Here is a 25935-nt window from a genome sequence, read left to right as displayed (position 1 = left end):
TTATACGTTTCCTACTTCGAAAATCAAGCACCACTACTCTATGTTGGGTTGTCGTACTCTCACCAGGGATCACCTTACAATCAATATAACTCTTTCTCCAAGCACTCCTTACTAAGAAGAAGTCAATTTGGCTCGCATTACCACCACTCCGATAAGTCACTAAGTGGGATGTTCTCTTCATAAACCATGTGTTCATGATACTCAAGTCATAGGCTGATGCGAATTCCAAAATATCATTTCCTGCTTCATTCTTATCTCCAAAACCATACCCTCCATGAACACTCTCAAACCCATCTCGCCTATAACCCACGTTTCCATTGAGATCACCCCCCATTACCATTTTTTCATCCATAAGAACCTGTTGCACCACTTCCTCTAAGTCCTCCCAAAAAGCTTGTCTTATAGAGACATCTAATCCAATTTGTGGCGCATATACACTAATGACATTCACAACCTCATCCCCTATCACTAGCTTAACACTCATAATTCTATTGCTCTTCCTAGACACCGCTACTACATCATCAATATACTCCCTATCAATAAGAATACCTACTCTATTTCTACCCTTATCCTTTCCTGAGTACCAAAGCTTATAACCCCAAGAAGCTATCTCTCTAGCCTTGGCTCCAACCCACTTGGTTTCTTGTAGGCACATTATATTTATTCTCCTCCTCTTCATAACATCTACAATTTCACCTAATCATCCTGTCAAAGAACCTATGTTCCATGTCCCAAAGCGTAACCTACTACCTTTACCCCTACCCCTACCATTACCGTGGACTCGTTTATTTACCCGCAACCCTTGCATATTTGACACCACCCCCGGGTCCTGGGGTGGCGCGCCGCTTCGGGGCGACGACCTAGCAACCCTTGCACATTTATCACTACACCCGGGTCTAGGAAGTGCAGCGCGTCACTGAGTAGGGAACGCCCCAACGATATTTATATTATGGTTCATATCATAAGATGTGGCTAAGTTTTACGTTGGCCGCCACAAACCTACCGCAACCCTCCTCCTTTGTCCGTGCTTGGGACCGGCTATAAAGGCCACCAAGTGACCCTCACAGGTGGAGTTAGGAAAAACACACATAAATGACAAAAACATAAAGGACTAAAAACAAAGAGAACTAAGGTGGAGGCGGAGGAGGGTAGCCGTGAATGTTGAAGTGGGTGAAGAAGGTGTGGGTAAAGGCGTCGAAGCTAGCCCGGTCTGCTTGCTTTTGGGCCTCGGAAGCGTTGAGGCGAGCATCGGGGGCGTCGAAGCGTGAGTCGAAGTGGGCCCGATCACGTCGTTGGTTTCCCTCTAAAATATCCAACCGGGCGTAGATGGAGTTGAAGTCGTGGTTGGGGGGTGGACTAAAGTTGAGTTCGAGGTCGGAGTCCCAACCTTCCTCCGCTTGTTGCTCGCCCGCCCCTGAACTCTCACCCAGGCCGGAGGCACGACGTTTGAGGGACTTGAAGGCGTTTTTCTCCAAGGGGGGGGGTTCTAGATGGCGAAGGCGGCGGAGCCAAGGGCGAAAATGGCAAAAATAGTGACAAGATGCCCGAGCCCAAGTTTGGCACGCTTCCGGGTTGGCATGTGGTGGATCATAGTAGCAACAAGGAAAGAGATGTCGAATTTGAGACCGTTCGCGGAATAATACAAATCCAAGAGCTCGAGCTTATTGACGTTGTTAGACTCGGACTTCCCCATAAAATAATAGCTGATGAAGCGGTGGAGGAGGTAGAGGATGGGGTCGCGGATGCTACCCGGGTGGAGGTTGGATACATCATAGGTGTCCAAGCCGGTGATAGTGGCCCAGAATTTGCGGGCAGTGTCATCGGAGGGCCAATGGGTGGTGCCTGGTTCCGTTTGCTTGGTGAAATGTGAGCGGATCCAGGCCGTGTCAATGGAGTAAGGATGGTTGTGAAGGCGGAAGTTGAAGAGGGCGGCACCGGGGACACCATTAGAAACAACGGTAGAGAAGAATTCCTGAACCAATGATGGGTACACAAAGATGGCGGGCACAAAAATGGTCGTGCCAACCAAGGGCGCGTAGACGATCTTCGAACGCACTAACGAGGTCGAAGTGGTCGAGAATACTACGATCGATAAATGGGAGGGCCATGACAGTGGAAGTGGAGACGGTGAGGTACTGGACCACCTCCGCTTCCATGTGGAGGTGAAATGGGGCGTTGTATTGGTGGGTGAGTGGTGGTGTTTCTTCTCTTTCGGGTGGTGGTGGTGATTGGTGATGTTGGGAACGAGAAGAGCGGGCACGAGTGGACCGCGAGGGACGGTCACTAGCGCCTCTCTTGCTTCGGGTCATGGTTTGGGAGGAGTGAGGAAGAGTGTAGGAGGAATATGGGGAGTTAGAGTGAGTGTAAGGGAAGGAGTTATGAAAAAGGAAGGAGTATAAATAGGGGAGGAGTGGGAATCCAAGTGAAATGCGGATTCCCAGAGGGATACGCGGGGCGTGAAGGGGCCCGCCACGCGTATCCCACCTCCTAATCTTATTTGATGCAAAAATTGGCACGGCACGCGGGGCGTGTAAGGAAGCACGCCACGCGTATCGCATCTCCTGGCCAAAAAGACGTGGGAGAATGGCGAGGACACGGGGCGTGCTTGGGGGTACGCCCCGCGTGGAAGAAGGAAGTGGAAGCATTTTTCATTTTTTTTCAAAGAGTTTTTAAATTTTTATGGATTTTAATTGGTGGTTAATGTTTTTATGATTTTTAAGGGTAATTAAGAGGGTGGTTAAGGCAAAATTAATGTAGAGGGAAGTTAAAGAATTTTAAATTTTGAAAAGAAGTGATGGGATTGGAGGTGAGAGGAGGTGGAGTGTGGAAGTAGAAAAAATGTTTGGGGAAGAGAAAAAGGTGTTATGGGGAGTTACAATTCGCAACTCCCCGAGGACACGCGGGGCGTAGAATGGGGCACGCCCCGCGTGGCCTTTTATTTTTGGTTGCGAATTGCCCGGACCAAGGACGCGGGGCGTGAGAGGTACGGTGCCCCGTATGAGTATTAAAACAGGGTTAGAGACTCGGCTACGTGGGGCATAATGGTGGGCACGCTCCGTGTAAGTATTAAAATAGGGTCAGAGACTCGGCTACGCGGGGTGTAATGGTGTGTACGCTCCGCGTAAGCACTTTGGATTAGCGAGGGATTTGTTTTTTTGTGGTTTTTAATTTACAAGAAACGAAACGAGCTAGAAGGATAGAAATGGAAAGAAAAAGACAATACATTCAAAGAAAAAGAGAGACAATAAAAATAAGGTGAAAAACGGATAGGATACATATAAACAAAGGGTTTGAAAAATGCAAACCGGGGCTACGTTTAGAGTCGGGGTAGCTCGACTTTCTCTTGATGTGTGCATGCTTACGGTGTTTGGAGGAATGTGGCTTCGCCATATTGTCGAAGAGCTCCGCCTCGGTATATTTTCAGACGGTGGCCGTTCACCCGGAAGGGTTGCGTTGTCAGGACCTTGGATTTTGATTACTCCGGAGGAGTGTACATTGATGACGGTGTATGGTCCCGACCACCGACTTTTCAATTTTCCTGGGAAGAGACGGAGGCGAGAATTGTAGAGGAGAACTTGATCCCCCTTGTTGAACTCCCGGATTTGCATGTGCTTGTCATGCCATTTCTTCGTACGTTCCTTGTAAAGTTTGGCATTTTCGTACGAACCTAGACGAAGTTCATCAAGGACATTGAGTTGGAGGAGACGGTGTTCCCTGTAACCTGCACATCAAAATTCAAAAATTTCAGAGCCCAATATGCCTTATGCACTAACTCCACTGGTAAATGACATGATTTCCAGAAAACTAAGCGATAAGGTGACATCCTGATAGGCGTTTTAAACGTCGTGCGGTAGGCCCAAAGAGCATCATCAAGCTTTAGGCTCCAGTCTTTCCTAGAGGAGTTAACCATTTTTTCCAAAATACGTTTTAGTTCTCGGTTAGAAACCTCAACTTGCCCACTAGTTTGTGGATGGTAGGGCGTGGAAACTCGGTGTGCAACCCCGTATTTATGTAAGAGTTGATCGAATTGGCGGTTGCAAAAGTGGGAACCCCCGTCACTAATGATAGTTCGAGGGGTTCCAAACCGAGTAAAGATGTTTTTCTTTATAAATTTCCCCACCACCTTAGAGTTGTTTGAAGGTAAGGCAACGGCCTCCACCCATTTGGAGACATAGTCAATCGCCACGAGAATGTAGGCGTTGTTATGCGACTTAGGGAAAGGTCCCATAAAGTCTATCCCCCAAACATCAAAAAGTTCGCAAACTAGGATCCTTTGTTGGAGCATTTCATGTTTACGGGAGATGTTCCCGCTCCGTTGACAAGCGTCACATGATTTGACGAAGTCTTGGGAATCCTTGGACATGGTAGGCCAATAAAAGCCGCATTGCAAAACCTTCGCCATAGTTCGACTTGGGCCGAAATGGCCCCCCGGCTCTTGGGTGTGACACATGGGTAAGCACATGATTGACCTCCTCTTCCGTTATGCACCTACGAATAATATTATCAGCACAAGATTTAAACAAATAGGGTTCTTCCCAAAAATAGTTCTTAGCATCGTGAAAGAACTTCTTACGTTGCTCGTAGGTAAGGTGCGGGGGAAGAATATTACTGGCCTTGTAGTTTTCGATGTCGGCATACCAAGGTAGAGGTGTTACCGCATGGAGTGTTTGGTCGGGAAAGGTCTCCTTGATCTTCACGATTTCCGGAGGTTTGGCTTGCTCGCTTTGTAATCGGGAAAGATGGTCGGCCACGACATTCTCTACTCCTTTTTTATCTCTAATTTCGATGTCGAATTCTTGTAGGAGTAGAATCCACCGTATCAACCGTGGTTTGGCATCCTGCTAGTCATTAAGTACTTAAGAGCTGCGTGGTCAGTGTATACGATAATTTTGGATAACACAAGATATGATCTGAATTTATCGAAAGCAAAAACTACAGCAAGCATCTCTTTTTCCGTAATGGAATAGTTTTGTTGGGCCTCATTGAGCGTCTTGCTCGCATAAAAAATGGGGCGGAAAAGTTTATCCACCCGTTGGCCCAAACAAGCACCTACAGCCAAATCACTCGCATCACACATAAGTTCAAAGGGGAGATTCCAATCGGGTTTCACCATGATGGGTGCATTAATTAGTTTTTCCTTTAGCGTGTTAAATGCAAGCAAACATTCGGAGGAAAAACTAAATTCCGCATCCTTTAAGAGGAGTTGGGTCAAGGGGGTTGCTATTTTAGAGAAATATTTAATGAATCGCCTATAGAACCCCGCATGACCTAAGAAACTCCGGATCCCTTTAACATTGATTGGAGGAGGTAATTTCTCAATCACCTCAATCTTGGCCGGATCGACCGCGATTCCCTCCCCGGACACTTTGTGTCCCAAAACGATACAATCTTGAACCATGAACTGACACTTTTCCCAACTAAGAGCGAGATTAGTGTCCTCGCAACGTTGAAGGACTTTATCAAGATTGCTTAAACAAATTTAAAAGGACGATCCAAAAACAGAAAAATCGTCCATGAAGACTTCCATGAAATCCTCAATCATCTCGGAGAATATAGCCGTCATGCGCCGTTGAAAGGTGGCGGGAGCGTTACAAAGCCCAAACGGGATCCGCCTATATGCAAATGTCCCATACGGACAAGTAAATGTCGTCTTTTCTTGATCCGAAGGATCAACGTGGATTTGCATATAGCCGGATAGGCCATCGAGGGTACAAAAGAATTTATGTCCTGCCATTCTTTCCAACATTTGGTCAATGAACGGCAAGGGGAAATGATCTTTTTGGGTGGCTTCATTGAGTTTCCTATAATCAATGCATACTCGCCACCCCGTTATTTTTCGTGTGGGAATTAATTCTCCTTGATCATTTTCCATTACCATAGTGCCCCCTTTTTTGGGAACGCATTGGACCGGATTAACCCATGGACTATCGGAGATAGGAAAGATTATACCTGCATCGAGGAGTTTGATTACCTCGGCTTTCACTACCTCTTTCATGTTGGGGTTAAGTCGTCGTTGCGGCTGCACGGAGGGTTTGACTTCGTCCTCCATAAAGATGCGGTGTGTGCAAATGGTGGGGCTAATCCCTTTAATGTCGTGAATGGTCCATCCAAATGCGCCTTTGTGTTTTTGCAACACCGCAAACAATGCTTCCTCCATCTCTTCTGTCAAAAGTGAAGATATAACAACAGGTAAGAAATTAGGAGGTTGCAAAAACACATATTTAAAATTAGGAGGCAAGGGTTTAAGTTCCAAAATCGGAGGCTCTTCGAGAGATGACTTTGGTTTTGCTTTGCTATCCCGGTCCAAACCCTCGAACTGGCTCCTTACCAACAGACATTGTTCTATCTCGGAGGAGTATTCAAACGTCTTGTTCTATGGCTCCTCATCCAAATGCTCATTACCATTTGTATCCGAAAAGGTTTCCACAGAAGACCTATCACAAAAATCCTCAACAAACAGATCAATAGAGTCTACGGAATTTAAAAAGTTACAATCCTCCATGCTATGAGATGGGAATTTCTTGGAGCTGTACACGTTAAACATTACCTCTTCGTCTTGCAACCGTAGGATAAGCTTACCTTCGTGGACATCAATGAGAGTCCTACCCGTTGCAAGAAATGGTCGTCCTAGGAGGATCGGTACCGAATCGTCTTCCGCCATGTCAAGCACCACAAAATCGGCGGGGAAAATGAACTTGTCCACTTTCACCAAGACATCCTCCACAACTCCTTTTGGCCGGGCAATGGATCTACCGGCCAATTGAAGCGTTATATTGGTAGGCTTTGGCTCTCCCAAGCCGAGCTTCCTAAAAACAGACAAAGGCATTAGATTGATACTAACACCTAAATCACATAAAGCTCTACTAAACTCAACATTACCAATCGTGCATGGGATAGAAAAACTTCCTAAATCTTTGAGTTTAGGTGGGAGTTTATTTGTTATAATCGCGGAGCATTCCTCCGTAAGCGCTACCGTTTCATTATGTTCTAACTTCCTCTTTTTGGTGAGGATTTTTTTAAGAAACTTCGCATAGGTGGGCATTTGTTCCAATGCCTCCGCAAATGGGATGTTAATGTGAAGTTTCTTAAAGATTTCCCAAAACTTGCCATATTGGTGATCTAATTTTTCCTTTTTAAGACGTTACAGAAACGGGAGCTTCGGTACGTAAGCCCCAATTGGATCACACACATTCTCATTCTTATCCGAGGAAGTCATGGTTTTCGGATCCGAACCGGGGTTGCTTACCACTTCCGGTTCGTCACTTACCTTTGGAGCGGTTGGAATCGCCTTTGGAACCGGTGGTTCCAAACCCTTACCACTATGGAGAGTTATTGCTTGTGCGGTCTCTCGGTTCTTGGGCCTCGAGTTTTGTTCGGTGTTAGTCGGGAGAGACCCATGTTGTCTCTCTTGTTGTTGGCGATTTAATTGGGCCACTTGATCTCCCAAATCCCTGCAAAAAGCCTCATTGTCAGCAAGACGGGAAGATATTTCCTTGAGGAGATTAATTACCGTAGAGTCTTGCGCATTGCTAGGAGGTTGAGAAATTTGTCCTCCTTGCGCGTTGGGGGATTGGCCCAATCCTTGCTCCTTGAACTCATTATGGAATCCGGATGGGGGCTTCAACACATTTTGATTGTTGCCATAAGACAAATTCGGGTGTTGGTGTTGAGGCCTCCATTCGCCGTTATTATTATTATTATGGTGGTGATAAGCATTCGAGTTATGATAGGAGTTATAATTAGAATTATACCTTGGTTGCCCCCCCTACATAAATCAAGCTCTCGTCATCGCCGGCAAAAGGGCTTCCGGCTTGACAATCCTTACCATGGTGGTCACCACCGCAATGTGAGCACATCAAGACCTATGCTGTATTCTGGAGGCTCAATTGTGCCATTAAGGCGTCTAGCTTTTTATTCATCTCGATCATGGAGATCTTGGGAGCCTCGTCTTCCACGGCAAATGTTTGATGTCGCGAGGGTCCGGCAAGCCGATCTTCTTGCCACTGGACACTTTTCCTAGCCAATTCATGGATGAGCCCGTAAGCCTCGCTTGCCGATTTTCGAAACAAATCCCCACATGTGGCGGAATCAACGGTTGCACGATTAGTGGAGTTAAACCATGGTAGAAGGTACTTACCAAATCATGCTTAGGGATGTCATGGTGGGGGCAGTTTCGGAGAAACTTCCGGAACCTAGCCCAAGCTGAATGAAGGGCCTCGCATTCAAGTTGCCTAAAGGATGTGATATCGTTCCTCAACTTAACCGTTTTGGATGGCGGGAAGTAGTAGGAAAGGAACTCCTTCTCAAGCTCCTCCCATGATGTAATCGATCCCGCCTCCAACGAGTGCAACCACTCGACGCTTGTCCTGTCACAGAGAAAGGAAACAACTTTAGTCGGACGGCCTCAATCGGAACACCGTTTTGCCGAGAAGTTTCAGCACACATAAGAAATTTATCGAGATGTTCGTTAGGGTTTTCATGGGGTTCCCCTCCGAATTGACCAAGTTGTTGGATTAGTTGGATCATGCTAGTCTTTATTTCATATGTGTTGGCCGGAATGGTCGGGGCAACGATTCCGTTGCGATTTTGAGGGCGATGCGGAGCAAGAATCTCCATCATTGTCCGGGTGTCGTTTCCACCATTGCGGTTGTTATTCACCGGTTGAATAGGCGGCCTTTGGTTGGTCTCGGGTTAGTTAACTTCATTGTTGAGGTTGGTCATTTTCTCTCTCCGAATCCTACAAAGAGTACGTTCAATTTCAAGATCAATAGGAACGAGAGTATCACTCCAAGATCGAGTGTGCATAAAATAAATAAATAGAGAAATTATAAACAAGAAAGAATATTGTTAGTAAAAAGTGTATATAAACAATTTATACAAAAACAATGCTTAGAGCGAAGAATCCGCCCTCGGAATTAGCTAACCGGACTCAAGGCCGTCTCTTAGGACTTGGAGGTGGAACTCTCGAGCTTGGTGAACGAGGATGGAACAGAACCTTTACGTAGTGATGGAATACACGAACAAGCTCTCAAGGTGATAGAGTTTTGCTATGTAAAATCTGAATATCTAAATGAGTGCTAGTCACCCTTATTTATACACATCAAACTAGGGGTAAAATTGTAAATTCACAAGATACAAGCATGGAGATACGTTATTTCTGCAGTTTTCCTATGACACGCCACGCGTAGGGTTGAGGACGCCCCGCGTATTGACCCATTTCGTCAATAATCTCTTGCATGTGGGCCAAATTCAGAATTTGTTGTCTCAACCACGCCCCGCGTAGACTGGGGTATGCCCCGCGTGGTTGAGCTCCTGAGATTTAATAGCTTGAATTATGCCTTGTACGCCACGCGTAGCCTGGAGCACGCCCCGCGTATGTGAGTCCCTAGATCTTTGGATTGAAGAATTTCCCAATATGCTCCGCGTATAAGATGGGACGCCCCGCGTAGAACCTGTTGACTTGGGAGACCATGCAGTCTGACCTTCATAATTGAGTGTATTATTGCATATACGCCCCCGCGTGGTGGTTCATACGCCTCGCGTATCAGTGGGTAAGTCCCACGTGGTGCCTGTGGATTGCTCAATCAGTTCTGACTAGATAACATGCCCCGTGTATGTCGGTGGGATTTTGCTCCTTACTCGTACCTGAAATACAATTCTCGAGAGCCGAGTTAGCTTGACGTTTTATTTTCTAAATTTAATCAAAAATAAAGACAATTAACCGAAAGTACGGATTTTATTTTTATTTTGTTATTTTATTAAAAACTCCTTATTTTTGTAATTAAACTTATTTATTTGGTCCTAAATTAAGCCATAAACCACGCTAAAAGATAGGGGCGAAACGTCCCTATCAATGCTCTTAAATGCATGCTTGAGTATGTTTATCTTAGTGTTAATGAATGATGGGGAACTGCTTTCATTCTCATGTATCTCTCATTAAACATACAAAACCCGAAGTAGGAATACAAAGGGTTTGTATCAAGGTTTTTCTAAAAAATGAAATGTTGTTTCGTGCTTAATGCAAGAAAGAACTAGCCTTGAGGACTTTTGAAGCTGTAGTAAGTCTTAGAATCTTAAGAACACACGAAAGTTGACTTAAGTGAATCTAAAGTAGAGACTTTAACCTCACCATATTTCATTCATGAATAAATAGACTAAATTTATACTGTAAGCAACCTATTCCTGTCGTGGCTTAGCCTGTTCCACCCTCTTATTGAGACAAACCATTATCTTTTGAACGAACTAATAGAAAGTTGTTCACTTTTAGTCATTTCTAATCAAATCATACAAAACCATTTTCAACCAAACAAAGAAGTTACGTTACCATGACCACTCTATTTATAAGGTTTTTCTGTTAAAGTTATTCATCAATCCCTAAGGAGACGATACTCTACTTACTGAAATATTACTTGTATCTAGTGCACTTGCTAGAATCTACTTTTAGGACAACACATGACATACTAATAATTAAAAAGGTGAAGTAGATATATGGGAAATTTACATATTGGTATTCGCGATGACAATTTTTATAATAATTTATGTCGTTGTAACTTGTTTCGGATGACATAGGTCGTAATCAATCATGTCAATGGATTTACTTTCAAATGACAGATTCGTTTATTTTAATGTCTTTGTATTATTGTTTACATGATATTTTTTTAAAACATAAATGTCACTCTTTGCCTTTTTCTTCGAATGAATCTGGTAATGAAACATAATCAAATGAACAGAATTTATGTATATCAATGATTTTAAATTTGTTGGAGACTAATGCTCATAATCTGTTTACATTTGAACTATACAATTTTTTGAATGTACTTAAGTCTTGATATCTGTAAAACCAAATGATGCTCATTAATTACGTACCGTATATAGAGAGATCTAATAACTCTCATTTACCCTTTTCCCTTCCTAAACCTTTCACTTACCCACGCATAAAATAAATATGAATCTTTTACCAATTCTCAAGTGTCCACAACCCAACACTATACTTACTCTAGTTATATCGATCATGGATAGACGTATAAGGGACCTTCATAATCGTGTTTAGGTGCAGATTTCCCTGCTCCGGCATGAGGCACCCATATGGCTTATCAATAGTTATGCAGGTCATGACCGTCGGCAATGGACTGTCGTGATGAAGGGCCCTCCAAACACCCATTATGAAGGAGATGTATTCATAGTCCATATGGACTTCTCTGTCGATTTCCCCTCCACACCTCCAGTTGTAAGAACATGAACTTATTAACACATAGTAAGCAGTTCATATATCTGCATATACACTAATGACATTACTATTATTCGCAGCTCATATTCAGGACCAAAATTATTCATCCTAATATCGGTCCTTTGGGGCATGTATCTATGCCCCAACTACTTGATCGCCCTTCCCATCATATTGCCACAGTAATATGATGCTATAAATCTATACATTTGCCTATGTTTGGTGACTAATTTATATATGCATTTTCTAGCTGTTGTGACATATTTATGGAATGTTGATAGAGCCATTTGAGGGGTCATTTCCTGGCCGAGAGCGAATTGCTGAGCAATACATCAGCAATAGGGCAGGTTATGTAGTAACTGCCAGGAGATGGACTGAAGAGCATGCATGGGAATGATGATGTGCGAATAACAAGCAAGGGAGGCATGATGATGTGACGTGCGAATAGTGTACAAGGGGGGCGTGATGTGTGAATAGCAAGGAGATTTGGATGTTAAACAAACACTGAGCTGGATGGTGTGGACTACCAGATGTGCATAGAGCTAATCTTGAAGAACAGAATGCTTATTGATTACAAATCTACTTGGTAATCAATCTGATCTTCAATGTTGGCTCTATGCCCCTCCAGTATTCCACTCCATCCAGCTCCAGTGTTTGTTTAGCATCCAATCTCCTTTGTTGCTATTCGCCCATCACGCCCCCCCTTGTATGCTATTCTTACGTCACATCATCATGCCCCCTTGAACGCTATCTGTTTTTTGTAATACAAAGTAGAAAACCTATTCAAGTAGACATATGTATATTTAAGTGACACAGAACATGCTATATAACAAGTAGACAACTTATTCGTGTATACATGTCTATTCTTAAATTGATATAAAACTTGTGTTGATAGCATCATAAATCCATCAATATACTTCACTGACACAGAACATGCTATATGTATATTGAAGTGACACAGATAGCAACATGTTCATACATATACTCATAGTCAGTTCTAAGTCCCTAAACAGAACATCAACCATAAGCTTCATACATGCAAGCTCCATAGCAATACACATACACAACCATTGTTTATCAGATACTCAAGTCGGACTATTGTATACAAACGAATTCAGTACATGGCAATTCTTATACACAACCGATATGTTGTAGGCATGGACATTATTTCACTCAATGAACATTCATAGCATAAAAGTATTCCCATATGTTGTAGGGATGAAACCATCTCTTCCATCAGCCGTCCCATATACTTCATTATTTCACTCAATGAATATTGATAACATAGAGTATGGCCAATCACAATATATACAAGGGACACATAACATGTTATATGATACTTGAAAGCTCATTTACTATGTGCCTTCCACTTGGATTGTACAGTTCATGATGAAGTGACTAAATAAAATGATAATAATTAAGTCTATATTGGTGCTATTTTGTACGTGAGGCCTAAATTAATGCTATAATTAAGTCTAAATTGATATTATGTTGTAAGCGGTAAGCCTATATATATTGGTACTATTTTAAAAGTTAAGCCTAAATTGGCACTTTCACAAGAACCTTAGGCCTATTTTGGTACCTTATCCCTATAAATTATGACCAAGTTTTTGTTTCTATTGATTCTTTAAAATTAATAGTGAAAATTTCGAAAATAAAAACATAGATGTTTTATTTTTATAAAATAGGATAAAGAGTTGTCATTTCAAATTTAATTTAATCTATTTTTGACTTTTTTTTTTTTTGATAGGATAGGAAAGGAAAAAGAACAAACACCACAAAAACCTAGCCCAGGATCAGTCTAGGAAAACCGACCCCAACCATATCATCTATTAGAATAGAAGAAATGAAGTTAGGAGGATAAGAGAAGGTAGAAACTCCCAGACTAATCTATTTTGACTATTAATTTTAAAGAATTGATAGAAACAAAAACTTAATGATTAGATAATTATTTCCAAAAACAGACTAGCTTAATATATAAGAACATAGAAACTAGTAAATTATTTATCCGAATTAATCAAAAAGTATGCAAAAAGAAAAACCCATAATAATTTCACATAATGCAAAAACTTCAGGGTTTATGAAAGAACTTGTAAAAGTTGCTCCAACTCAGTCAATACAAAAAGTCAGTTATTTGCTACTCCTAATAAGAACCGGTCCTTACTGCACACCACAGATCGAAAATGATTGTTTCAAACCATTAACTTCACAAAACCAATTGCTCCTGGTAACTGAATAAGCTGCCCTTTTCACGAAAAGAAATTCGTATCCCATTCAAAAACCATAACCGAATAGAAGACTTTTCCGAGTTGCTATCCTGATAAGGATTTGATTCCCCCTTCTAATATCATTTAGGGTTGAACCTACCCTGTCCTTCCTGCATCTGTCAACTTCTCCTTTTCCCATGTCTTCTGTTTCAGTTGATTCTCAGTTTCCATGTAGCTATCAGGTGGATTTGCTGACATGGAAGGTTTTGGAAATCTTACATCAACATCAGTCCTGCCGAAGAAAAGCGAGGGTTCGGAGAGGGATCCCATCACAAGGGTCTACTGGGGGCAAGCCTTCCCCTGCCAATTTTTTTGGCAAGAGGTCGCTCCTAAGTCTTGAACCCGTGACCTTTCGGTCACACAACAACAACAATGTTTACCGTTGCGCCAAAGCTCACCTTTTGAATCTACCATTCTAGAAAACATACGTATTTCTTTTCTTTTGTATGATAGTTGTACAAAAATTGGGGGAAGAAAAATCCATGCACCAAATATCATGAGTTGAATTTGGAAGGTCAGAGGCTAATGCTATGAACCCTATAGGTGGCCTATTATAATCGAATTATAGCACATACATAATTCTACAATCTATCACGATTCAGAAAGACATTTCTTTCTTAGTGCATTTAAACTACCTACATGCAGAAAGCAAATTCAGAAATACCACAAAAGGAGATGCTGTAAACCAATGAAATTCACCATTAGATCCGATTGGAAGACAATTTCATGTCAATAATGAAAGCAAAATACTTACCGATTCCCCAAGGAAAAGAAACCATTAGGCTTAATAATCCCTCCATCAAGTGAAATTGCTCCATCACTTATAAGTGGAAGAGCAAGTAGCATCTCCTCCCTACTTTTGTAAACTTGCAGGCGAGAAAAGAGGCTGTAAAATAGAGTCTCTCTGAGGCCATAGACATCAGATACATACAACAAATTCATGTAATCCACATGGATCATGTTAACAGCGAAACCAATAAATCCAGGTGGGCACTCGCCATTAGGCAATTTTGGCTGTAGAAGATCAAGCCTTCTTTGAGGATCATCATCCACAAATTCACCACAGTAAGGTCTACAAGGGAAAAAAAGTTTGTAATTCAAGAGCTGAATTCCAAACAGCAATAAAGAAAAGAAAGAGATACATGCCTTAAATTTTCGAGACAAATGACAAGAAATCGACCATCCAGAGTCCGTCCTATAGTAGTACCAAAGCCTCGAATTCCAGAATCACTATTTATATGGCCTTCCTTGCCATAAGTTTCAAGAGCTTTAACACCTTCATAAGTCTTGCAAACAATTCCTAGCATTGTCTCTACTCCTAAGTACTCTGAAAGAAGCCTGCAATTAAGAAAGAACAAATAAAAGTAGATTGAAAATAGTGCAGATAACTAACAACAACTGCATTATCATGCAGCTCTTTAAAGCAAAGATCAGTGTGGCAGTAAGTACGGAGGCATTTCACTGATCACTACAAGAAAAACAAGTAGTAATGACCAAAACTTAATGAGTGTATAATAAACCATCATTAAAAGCATTGGTTTTTATAATTTTAATGAGTGTATAATAAACCATCAAATATTGCATTTTTCAGTAACTTAAACAAAAATTCCGCTCATTATATCATTTCCAAAATTTATGGAGGCAAAGTTCCCACCAAAATAAAACAAAAATAAGTGATAATAAATAAAAAACAAATAAAACCCTAAAAGCACATCGTTTCTCTCTCCCTTATCTCATAAAGAGAAAGCCCCTTTACACAGACTACTTTCGACTCTGCTTCCGCCTCCGCCTCCGTCTCCACCTCGGCTCTGCTTCTGCCTTTGCCTCCGCTTCAGCCTCGAATTCATCTTATACTAGCGGTATATTATTGGTATAAGGATCTCTGGTCCACCTTCTAGGGCGGTTCTCAGACTCGTTGCGGCTGAGAGATGAAGAAACTTGGTATGCTTTTCTAACACCCTTCTTTTCTTCTTCTGTTCCTCCTTAAACATATTTTTACCTTTCCATTATCTTAGATTTCACCCTAATCATTATTTAGCAAGACATCACATTTTCTACTGATTGTAGATTCTATTGAAATTTGGGGATTTTATGGATGATATGTGATGATCCCTGAACAGAACATGAAATCCACCATCTATATCCGGGATGGATTTCCTTTTGAAATTGAGGATGCTGATTGGGGCGTACCTCTTCGAGGGATGTCCTGAAGTGAGAGAATTCATGTTTATGTTGATTCATTGCATGGAAATTGATAAGTTTCATCCACCAGCTCTATTTTTGTTTAGGCTTTTCTTCAGTAAAGCCGGCAATCCCCATTGTCTATATCATTCCATGAGGCTTGAAGTGGCTCTATAAGTTCCTTCATCACAAAAAATTGTTGTCATTGAATTGTTTAATATGGAAGTCATATGATTTGTGTGTCCTTGAGCCTTTTGTTTTTTATGATCCCTGAACAGAAATTGTAACCCACCGTCTTTGTCTTGGATAGATTTTCTTTTGAAATTGAGGATGCTGGTTGGGGCGTATCTATTGAAGGATGTCCGGAAGTGAGAGAATTCATGTTTATGTTGATTCATTGCAAAGAAATTCATAAGTTTCATCCTTGAGCCTTTTCTTTTTTTATGATCCCTGAACACAAATTGAAACTCACTGTCTTTGTCCTGGATGGATTTCCTTTTGAAATTGAGGATGCTGGTTGGGGCGTATCTCTTCGAGGGATGTCCGGAAGTGAGAGAATTCGTGTTTATGTTGATTCATTGCCAGGAAATTCATAAGTGTCATCCACAAGCTTTATATTTGTTTAGGCTTTTCTTCAGTAAAGCTGGCCATCCCCATTGTCTATATCATTCCATGAGGCTTGAAGTGGCTTTATAAGTTCCTTCATCACAAACTTTTTTTGTCATTGAATTGTTTAATATGGAAGTCATAGATGATTTGTGTGTCCTTGAGCCTTTTGTTTTTTATGATCCCTGAACAGAACTTGTAACCCACCGTCTTCGTCATGGATAGATTTTCTTTTGAAATTGAGGATGCTGGTTGGGGGCATATCTCATTGAAGGATGTCCGGAAGTGAGAGAATTCGTGTTTATGTTGATTCATTGCAGGGAAATTCATAAGTTTCATCCACAAGCTTTATATTTGTTTAGGCTTTTCTTTAGTAAAGCCGGCCATGAGCATCTTATGTACTGCTTGAAGTGGCTTTATAAGTTTCTTCATCACAAAAAAATTGTTGTCGTTGCATTGTTTAATATGGAAGTCATAGTTTATATGTGTGTCCTTGATCCTTTTGTTTTCAATGATCCCTGAACAGAAATTGAGACGCCTCCCTCTTATCCCGCCTGGATTTCCTTTTGAACTTTGGGATGGTGGTTGGAAGGTATATCTTCATAGGTTGTACCGAGATGAGAGGGTCTGTGTGCATCTTGTTCCAGGCTTGGGAAATTTCAATGATCCTCCACATATTGATATGACTGCCTCTGTTTTGAGAAGGGATAGTCTGCATCTGCAGTTCACAATGAGAGCTGAAGAAGGCAAGGGGATATCTATTTCCAGTGTTGGGGTCAGGTATTAAAGCCATACTGCAGGTGGCAGATGGAACATTCTTGGAGGAACCAGGGTCTGGTGCAGTAGCCTTAATTGAGAACAAGAGAGTGTCTGTTGGAACACTAGATTGGGTCCAGAGGTATTTTACATATTCCCAGTTTATCATGCATTGCTTCCTATGGTGAACTTTGTCAAGTTGAAGCTTGGCATGTGTATTGATTGTTCTCTTGATTTAGGACGGTGTCCCAGCAGATGGGATTGTTACAGGTGGTCGAAGCACCATTCATGAATCAAGTTTCACAGGGGAGCCGTTGCCAGTGACAAAACTACCCGGGGTATCTTCTCCAGTCACATACAACTAATTTTCACTCCACTCCATACCTTTCTGCAAATTTTCTAATCATGCTTGAATTATTCTTATGCTAGAGTCAAGTAGCAGCTGGAAGCATAAACCTTAATGGAACTCTAACAGTTGAAGTGCAGAGACCGGGTGGCGAGACTGACATCGGAGACATTGTTCGTTTGGTAGAAGAACCGCAAAGCAGAGAAGCTCCTGTGCAACGGCTAGCAGACAAGGTCTCTTTTCTCCATAGTTCTGATATTATTTTTCTGTTGTGACTATCAAAGTTTCTAGGGTGGTAGATTTTTTGTATCATTTTATTGATTTTGCTAAGTTATTTCCACATTTGTATCTTCTAGTTGCTGTGATGCACAGGTACAATAATTGACATTATTTTACCTTAGGATCATTGATGCATAGTTGCATCTTTTCTTTGCCTTTTCCTGAGATTAGGATGCTTTTCTCTTAGGCAGTGATAGGTTCCCAACCTGAACTGATATATCTAATTACATAATGGCTGTATAGATATTAATGTCTTTGATATTTTAGGTTTTTATGTATAGATTATTTGTGTTCATCTTGGCAGTGTCATTCAATTATGGGCTTGTTTTCTTAATATTTCCCTCTTTCATCTTTTTTTTACTGATTATTTTTCCATTTAAAGTCTCTGATTTGGTACCCAAAGTGCAAATGAACGAGAAGAGTGTTCACATGAAAACATGTTATTAGTAGTGATGTATTCATGGAATTTACCCTGCTCAGTTCTCCTAATCCATTTCACCATGGGAATCCCATTTCACTGGCTCTGCAGCTCTCTTGCAGCGTTTTGGTATGGCACTCAGTAATATCTAATTCTCTAGTCATCTGGTGATGTTGCTTCTACAGAAAGCTGCTCAATGTTGAGATCTTGAAATTGAAATATTGTTGGTCACCTCATTATCCGATCTGTTTGACACTGATGAATATCATTGCAGGTTATTGCTTGTCCATGAATATTTAGAGATTTTGGTCGTTCATAGCCTTCATTTTCGTCCCATTTTCCTTCCCCTCTTGTGTTTTTTAATTGTTTCTCTAAAACTTTTTTGGTGGAATGCATGATTTGTGTACATTGGCATTGATTTCTGTAATAGGTAATTCTATGTCTCTGCTATCAGGGGTTTTTTACAGGGTCTCAAATCTTAAAACAAGAGATCACTTGTGGCTATCAAGAGGTTTTTACAGGGTTTCAGATCTTGAAATAAGTGATATCTCATGGCTATTTGTTTGCATACTGATTCAATTTTATCAATGTTTATATAATATAGTCATATATTTACTTCTTTTTTAACCGTGTTTTGGAATTATTTAAGTTATTTTAATTTATTTGAGAGTTGAATTACCTAATTTAGAGTAGCTCCCTTCAATCCAAATCAGATTTTTAATCATTATAAATAATTTTAATAATAGGCTTTTTAATTATTATAAATATTTCTAATGAGTGGATTTTAAATCATTGTAAATATTTCTAATGAGTGTATTTTTAATTATTATAAATAATTCTAACGAGTGTATTTTTTATCATTATAAATACTTTTAATGAGTGTATTTTTTTTATCATTATACATACTTTTGGTAAGGGTAAATGTCCACTTATTGTAAGTTAATAATAAGCGGAATTATTCCGCTCATTAATACTTCTAGTAAGAAGGGCTTCCTCAAGGGGAATATTCCGCTCATTAAAAACATTTAATGAGTGGAATTAGACTTTTAGTGATGGTATTACCTGTCATTAAATCCCCTTTTTCTTGTAGTGGATTGAAAATAATAAGAGCTCTTCGAATTGTGGAGTACATAAATTAACTTACTACATTAGAACCAGGAACAGTATGCTATATTAGCAAGGAAACTAATCATAAGACTTATTTGATAGAAGAGGAAGAATCTACATGTTAGATAGATAGTAAATATCAATAGCAGATAACATGCAACTTCAAACTAACCAGCTAAGATTATCATCATCCACCTTGCCCAGAGTAGCAACAATACCAAGCACATCCTTAGTGAATGCGAGTTGAGGTGCATGAGTACCATGGCGCGTTGTCAGCTGACACAGAATGCCTACAGCAGAAGTTTCATGCTGCATAATCTGCTTTATTGTTTCTGTCTCACTCTGATTGGAGGAATGACTTTCACTTTCACCACTAGGAGGTCTTGCGGAGTGATAATTACCAAGAATAACTGAAAGGAAACTTGTCAGTGGAAAAAAAATGAAAATGGAAAAAGAGATATTATGCATCACAAATGATTATACAGATAAAATCTCCAAACAATTCTAGCATCTAAAAGTAAATCATTCCATTCGGAAACACTGACTGGAAGTTGAGATAAAAAAATTGCTCACACTATAAGTTATGAGCTTTGGATTGAGTTACGGGTCCTTGACTATGAAATCAAGAAGTAAATCTACTTTTCTTTTTCGACCTAGCTTACCTATAATGAGAAATAATTTCGTGACCTTTGAATTTGTTTTTCAAATGATGCTTACTTTATTAATGATAAACACTTCCTTGTTATAACTTATAAGAGTACAAAAGGCAGACTTGAACTAGAACTCCTGCTCATATTATAATTCAAACTTCCTAAATAAAAATTCTGAAAATAAAACCATACCCCTATTAGAATTAAAACTTCCTAAATAACAATTCTGATAATAAATTCCTACTCCTCAAGCACTAAGACTTCCTAAATAAATAACAATCATGAAACTAATAAGTCCTAAACCTAATCAAAATAACGATTTATTATGATATAGACTAGCTACAACAGTTTTAACATTGCCTTCTCCTACAAAAATGAGTGTGATCTCATGCACAAAGATGATAACTGGAGCTACTTCACCAAAGCATCAGTTGGTGATAGGATCTTCATCATCTGGTTCTAGTAAAGGTTCCTCCGGTCCTTCTAGCCAGTGATATCTTTTATACTGATGTCCTCATGTATATGATTAGTCATAATTATAAAAATCCCCTTAGTCTTTCGTTTCTCGGTCCTTCCAGTGTTGGCAAGCAGTCCCATCTTGATAATTTCTCTTTTTTCATATAGCCTTGGTAATTCAGCAGATTTATGCAACTCTACTTCGACCACTATTGTGCCTTTCAACAGTGTGTTGATGCTTACAAAAATTCTCACACATATGCAACCAACCAGCTCAAGGGATCATACGACCCATCAAACTTAGGAAATCCAGTTTCGAGAATTTTGGAAGCAGACCTCCTCCTGCCGTCGTATTCTACTGTCCACCCCCTGTCTCCTTCCTTGTTGTACTCTCGTCAATGGTTTCTAGTTGGAGTACCATGGCCTCCACCTTTGGCATGTCTTTGCAGTATGAAGCTAAAAAGGCTTCAAACTGTTTTTCCAGATTACTTGATTCACCCATAACTTGCTCTAATACCACTTTGTTAAGCTCCTGAGTTTTGGATCAAATTACGGGTCCTTGAACCTTGAAATCAGGAAGTGAATCTTACTTCTTTTTCTTTCGAGATAGTATGATGAGAATTAATTAATGCAGCTCATTAGAGAGAAACCCGGATCTCTATGATGAGCACTCCTGACCTCTGGATTTGTTTTTCAAATAGTACTTTACCAATGATAAAATGGTTCCTTTCTATAATAGTACAAAAGGCAGACTTAAACTAGTATTCCTATTCTATTAGATTTAAAACTTCCTAAATAAAAATTCTAAAAATAAACTACTATCCTATTAGAATTAGAACTTCCTAAATAATAGTTCTGAAAATAAACTATTATTTCTACTAATACTAAGACTTCCTAAATAAATGATAATTCCGAAAATAACAATTTCTAAATAAATTTACTCTGATTTGGACTAGCTACAATAGTTTCCTAACAACATCATTTTCTGTTTATATCAGTAAAAACTTTATTGAAATATCTTGTCTAATTAAATTAACTAATACATTGAAGGAAACAGTGTATATGAATGACAGATCTAAACATTGCTACCACAATACTTAAAGCACCTGGCGAACCAAGAATTAATGGCCAACAATTAAAAACAGGTGACTCAGTTGAATTTGTTAGGTAGCTACCATGCTTAAATTAAAAACCACTACACTACACAACATAAATTTATTCCTAGATGTGCTTGTATCCAAGTGAACTGCACATGCAAATACTTCTTAGCTGAGTAATCTTCAAAAAGAACTAATCCTCTAGAAGAGGCACAAAAAATAAAATTTAGCATACCTTGCAGATCAAGTATTGAGTCTTCTAATTTGTTTCATTGAGTTTTCAAAATTTTCAAGTTATCCTCATGCTGCTTGATTTGGATTCCTACTGTGTGTAGATCATCTTGAAATTTCTGCAAAGGTTACAATTTAACAATTAGTTCTTTGACCTACTTTACATTGTAAATAAGTTCCAGTAACTTAAAGGATGTCTAAAAAAATACAAATTGCAATGTGAAATTTCGGCTTTTTTTTACAAATGTCAACTCCATAAAAATAAAATATAAATGACAGAAGAATTGCTTTTGATTTACACCCACATCACAACAAAATGTAAAGATCCTATGCACACTGAAAACCTTAGAATTGTATATGACGGATTGGGCTTGCATAGAACCACCATTTTGTATTTCATTACTTGTGATAATACTAGCTTCTTCTTCCATCAGAGCTGACAAATCCTGCGGAAACACTCTATGTAAGAATTACAGCTAAAACAAAAGGATCGACTTCACATTTTGCAACTATGAACATATCATCTCAAAGAGCAACATGACACTATTTTCCTTACACAAATAGGTAAAGCAAGGCACATTTGTATGCATCACAGTGCACCTCAAGAAACAATAAAAAGCCGACAAACAAAAACTATATTTACTAATAATGGAAATAGTCATAGTAATCTTCTGAAATCTAAAGATGATAAAAGTCTAAAACATATGAAGCCTCATACATAATTTCTTTATGGTCTCACTACATATAATGAACAAATAAAAAGCCTTCAAAGCTTATGCTCCCAAATAATATCCTAATTATTGGAAGATGAAGTCATCAAAATTAGCTGCAAAGTTTAAAAGTTCTCTACCATTCAAAAACTAGGGCTGACAATATAATTTCTTTGATAACAACCATGCAAGCATATACATGGCTTCTACTATTCTACATGTCAAAATTTTCAAAATATAGTTCACTGAGTGAAACAAAATGAATCCAGCCACACTAATCACCATCCTTCTTAGGGTCTCCAAATTTATCATTCTCATTTAAGCAATAATTCAAAGAAACTTCCTTGATGTTCAAACAACAATCACAATGAAAAATCAATTTCCAAGCCAAGAGCATACAAATTTCACAAGAATTACAGCTCTACTATGAAGCACCGATAGGGGTATGCATACTGATGCGAGTATTCGAACGGATACACCAAACGACATTTCTAAGAAATATGAGATACGGTATGGCGCGGATACAACAAATTTTATATATAATTAATAATATATATATCATTTATAATGAAAATTCAAAAGATACATAAATATATAAATCACAAATCATATTCATCAAGTGATTATAAAAACACAAATAATAATCTCAAGTCATTATAAAACCACAAATAATATCTATAATATTAACTAATAAGTAATTAATTCATAGCAGATCGACCAGATGAGAGGAAAAACTCGATCAAAGTAGATCGACAAGATGAGAGGGATCGACTTCAGCAAAGCAATCGAGGAAGACAACTGATTGCACAGAACCACTGAACAGAAGAACTCGATCAGATGAGAGAAAAGATTTAGGAATTTCAATTTTGTTAGGGTTCAATGCATCGCACGGGAGAGATTTTCAATTTTAGTTTAGGGTTCAATCGATTTCGTGTCAGTATATACTAGTAATCCTGGGATTATTTCATTCTAATCCTTATATTTTCTGAGTTTTAAAAAAATCTTTGTACTTTCATAGTTTTTTTAAAAAAACCCCTAAAGTATCCCCGAAGTGTCCCCCTGCTTATCCCATCATTTAAAAAAAAACATTGTAGCATCATTTTTTGATGGGGCATCATTTAATAAAATAATATTATTTATTTTCTTTTTCATTTATTTTATATACATAAAAACCAGAAATCAAGAATCATTTAACACTAATAATCAATCCATACAAAATCATTTAACTCTAATAATGATGAAATGGGTTGGAGTAAAAACATTGTAGCAACATCAAAACAGATAGAGAATATGATGAAAACATGGTTTGATGCAGTAAATTTGATGAAATGTGTTGGAGATGGTCTAAGCCCTGGTTAGTTGCAAACTGAAAAGAAATGTTCATTAAACCCAAAACACAATATTACCATCCATACGTGGTTCAGATCAACGCGGTTAGGTTTTGACGACAACAAATTTAACTTGTCAAAACTAATTTGTGTGACTCGCTTATATACCAAGTAAAACAAAATTCACTTGAAATTATCTGATTATCGATTTATAAACATCCATGCAAAACAATTTTTCTTAGAAAGAGAGGAATTGAGTCCAATTTACATTAGAAAATTTGAATTATCCCAATGATCAAAGAAAATTAAGCAATTAAAAAGAACCGGACGAATTCCATCTTAAATTACAAAATGCACAACTGGAAAATTATGGACCCTAATTTGGTCGATCCAACAATGAACTTACCCGGAAATATAACTATAGAATTCCTGAGCCTTAAAGACCTAGGATGGGCAAAGATTAAGATAATACTTTAAATAGTTATTGAGTTTTGTCATTGTATTATACTATTAGGTAATTGTGGTTTCCTAAATACACTACCACTATGTTTAACAGAGGCGATATACGAGGTGATATAGGGATAAAAAGTTGCTCTTTATATACGTTGTTTGTTAGAAGGGGTGTACAAGGAAGGATAGATGGGTCGAACTCCAATTAATTTTTTTTTTTTAATTTATAATCATAATCAATGTATATTCCACATGATTTTTTTTCATGTGAGACTAATAATAGTAGATTGACTCTCTAAACTTGTCCAAAATTTTTTTTAGCTCCCTGAACTTTGCAAATGCCTTACCAGCTCTCTAAACTTGCTTATTCCGTAACAACTGAATACAAAAACCATAATACTAACTCGTGTTAAAGTGAAAAAATACCCATAATGTTTTGGAACAGGACTAATTTTACCCCTAACGTCTAAAATGGTGCAATTTTACCCCTAACGTTAGTAGCCAAGAGCAAATTTACCTTTAACATTAATAAATTGGGTTAATTTGAGAAATAATTCATAAAATTGTCTTCTCGGTCATGAATCTTGTCATCGGTAACAAATCACAAACATATGTTAGGATGTGGAAAAAAAATATACTATCTTTTGTACAAATTGGACAAAACAATTCAAAAATTTCACCAATTTATAAATTTGCTCTTGGTTTCCAACGTTAGGGGTAAAATTGCACCATTTTACACGTTATGGGTAAAATTACTCCTGATCCAAAATATTAAGGGTATTTTTGCTCCTTAACCCGACTAACTCTCGTTCCTCAATATTTCCATCTCTCAATCCTGCAACACTAACTCTTATAATAGGTTGAAAGGTAGGGGAAGAAAAAAATTACCTCACAAATAGATGAAGATATATTTTTAGAATTTAGGTTTAATAAGTTTTCGTATTTAGTTGGTACAGAATAATCAAGTTTAGGGAGTTGGTGAGACATTTGCAAAGTTCAGGGAGCTAATAAATTTTTATGGACAAGTTAAAGGAGCTGGTAATAGGAAATAAGAAAGTTTAGAGAACTGGTGAGACACTTAAAAGTTCTGAGAGTCAATCTACTATTATGGACAAGTTCAGGGAGTTGGTCATGTTTTAGGCCTAATTTTATTGACCTATTTTAAAGCTTATTAACCAATTCACAATAGAAGCTCAAAAAAAAAAGTGAAAAGACTAGTCAGACTTACCACATATCATTTGCTTAAATATAAAAGGAATCTATAGTATATACTAAATTTGTAGTTAATAGTACTGATGTATCATCTTTTGAAGATATCTATGGCCGGATGTGTCATTTTCTTAAAATACTGTAACTCTTCTTCTTCACAACTTTTCTCCTTAACTTTGCATAACGATGATCTGTGTTTTCTAACCATTTGTCATCTTCGTCTTTTGTCAGCCGGGAGTAATTCCAAGAGACGCTTGTTCAAAGAAGCTCGGATCTAGTAATCTTCACCTACCCCCAATGTATATATGGAATCTACACCATTATTTAAAATACATAAAATTAATATGATTATTTTTATTTGTATATGTAACTGCTTAAACAAATTCAGTAAGTAACACCATTTTTCCTATAAAATGAAATATTATAGATTTGTTTATTTACAAAAAATTTCAGTAAAAATGGGGTGATGGTTTAGGGAAAGGCCGGACATCCCGACTAGGTCGGCGTATTATTAAAAAGCAAAGGAAGAGTATACAAAGGAATAAAGAAACAAAAAGAGGAGAACAGAGCAAAACTAAATTCTAAATTGCTCAACCGAACTATAATCTTCATAAATGAAA

At 38.7% G+C, this 25935-nt stretch overlaps 1 long non-coding RNA gene and 1 pseudogene across 6 annotated transcripts; one reads left to right on the top strand and one right to left on the bottom strand.

Annotated features, from left to right (window-relative positions):
- Positions 1-3164: 3164 nt before the first annotated feature.
- Positions 3165-22817, bottom strand: LOC136222499 (protein DEFECTIVE IN MERISTEM SILENCING 3-like; annotated as a pseudogene).
- Positions 15234-18698, top strand: LOC136224035 (uncharacterized). 6 transcript variants are annotated; one of them, XR_010686257.1, is made up of 6 exons: positions 15234-15432; positions 16805-17176; positions 17274-17372; positions 17464-17613; positions 18263-18351; positions 18545-18698. It is a non-coding gene; the product is annotated as an uncharacterized lncRNA (long non-coding RNA). The 6 variants fall into 6 exon arrangements; XR_010686254.1 differs by having other exon boundaries at positions 18532-18698; XR_010686255.1 differs by lacking the exon at positions 18263-18351 and having other exon boundaries at positions 18532-18698.
- Positions 22818-25935: the final 3118 nt, after the last annotated feature.

This window comes from Euphorbia lathyris, chromosome 3, assembly GCF_963576675.1.
Source record: "Euphorbia lathyris chromosome 3, ddEupLath1.1, whole genome shotgun sequence".
Taxonomy (NCBI): domain Eukaryota; kingdom Viridiplantae; phylum Streptophyta; class Magnoliopsida; order Malpighiales; family Euphorbiaceae; genus Euphorbia; species Euphorbia lathyris.
This window is presented reverse-complemented; position numbering and strand designations above follow the sequence as displayed.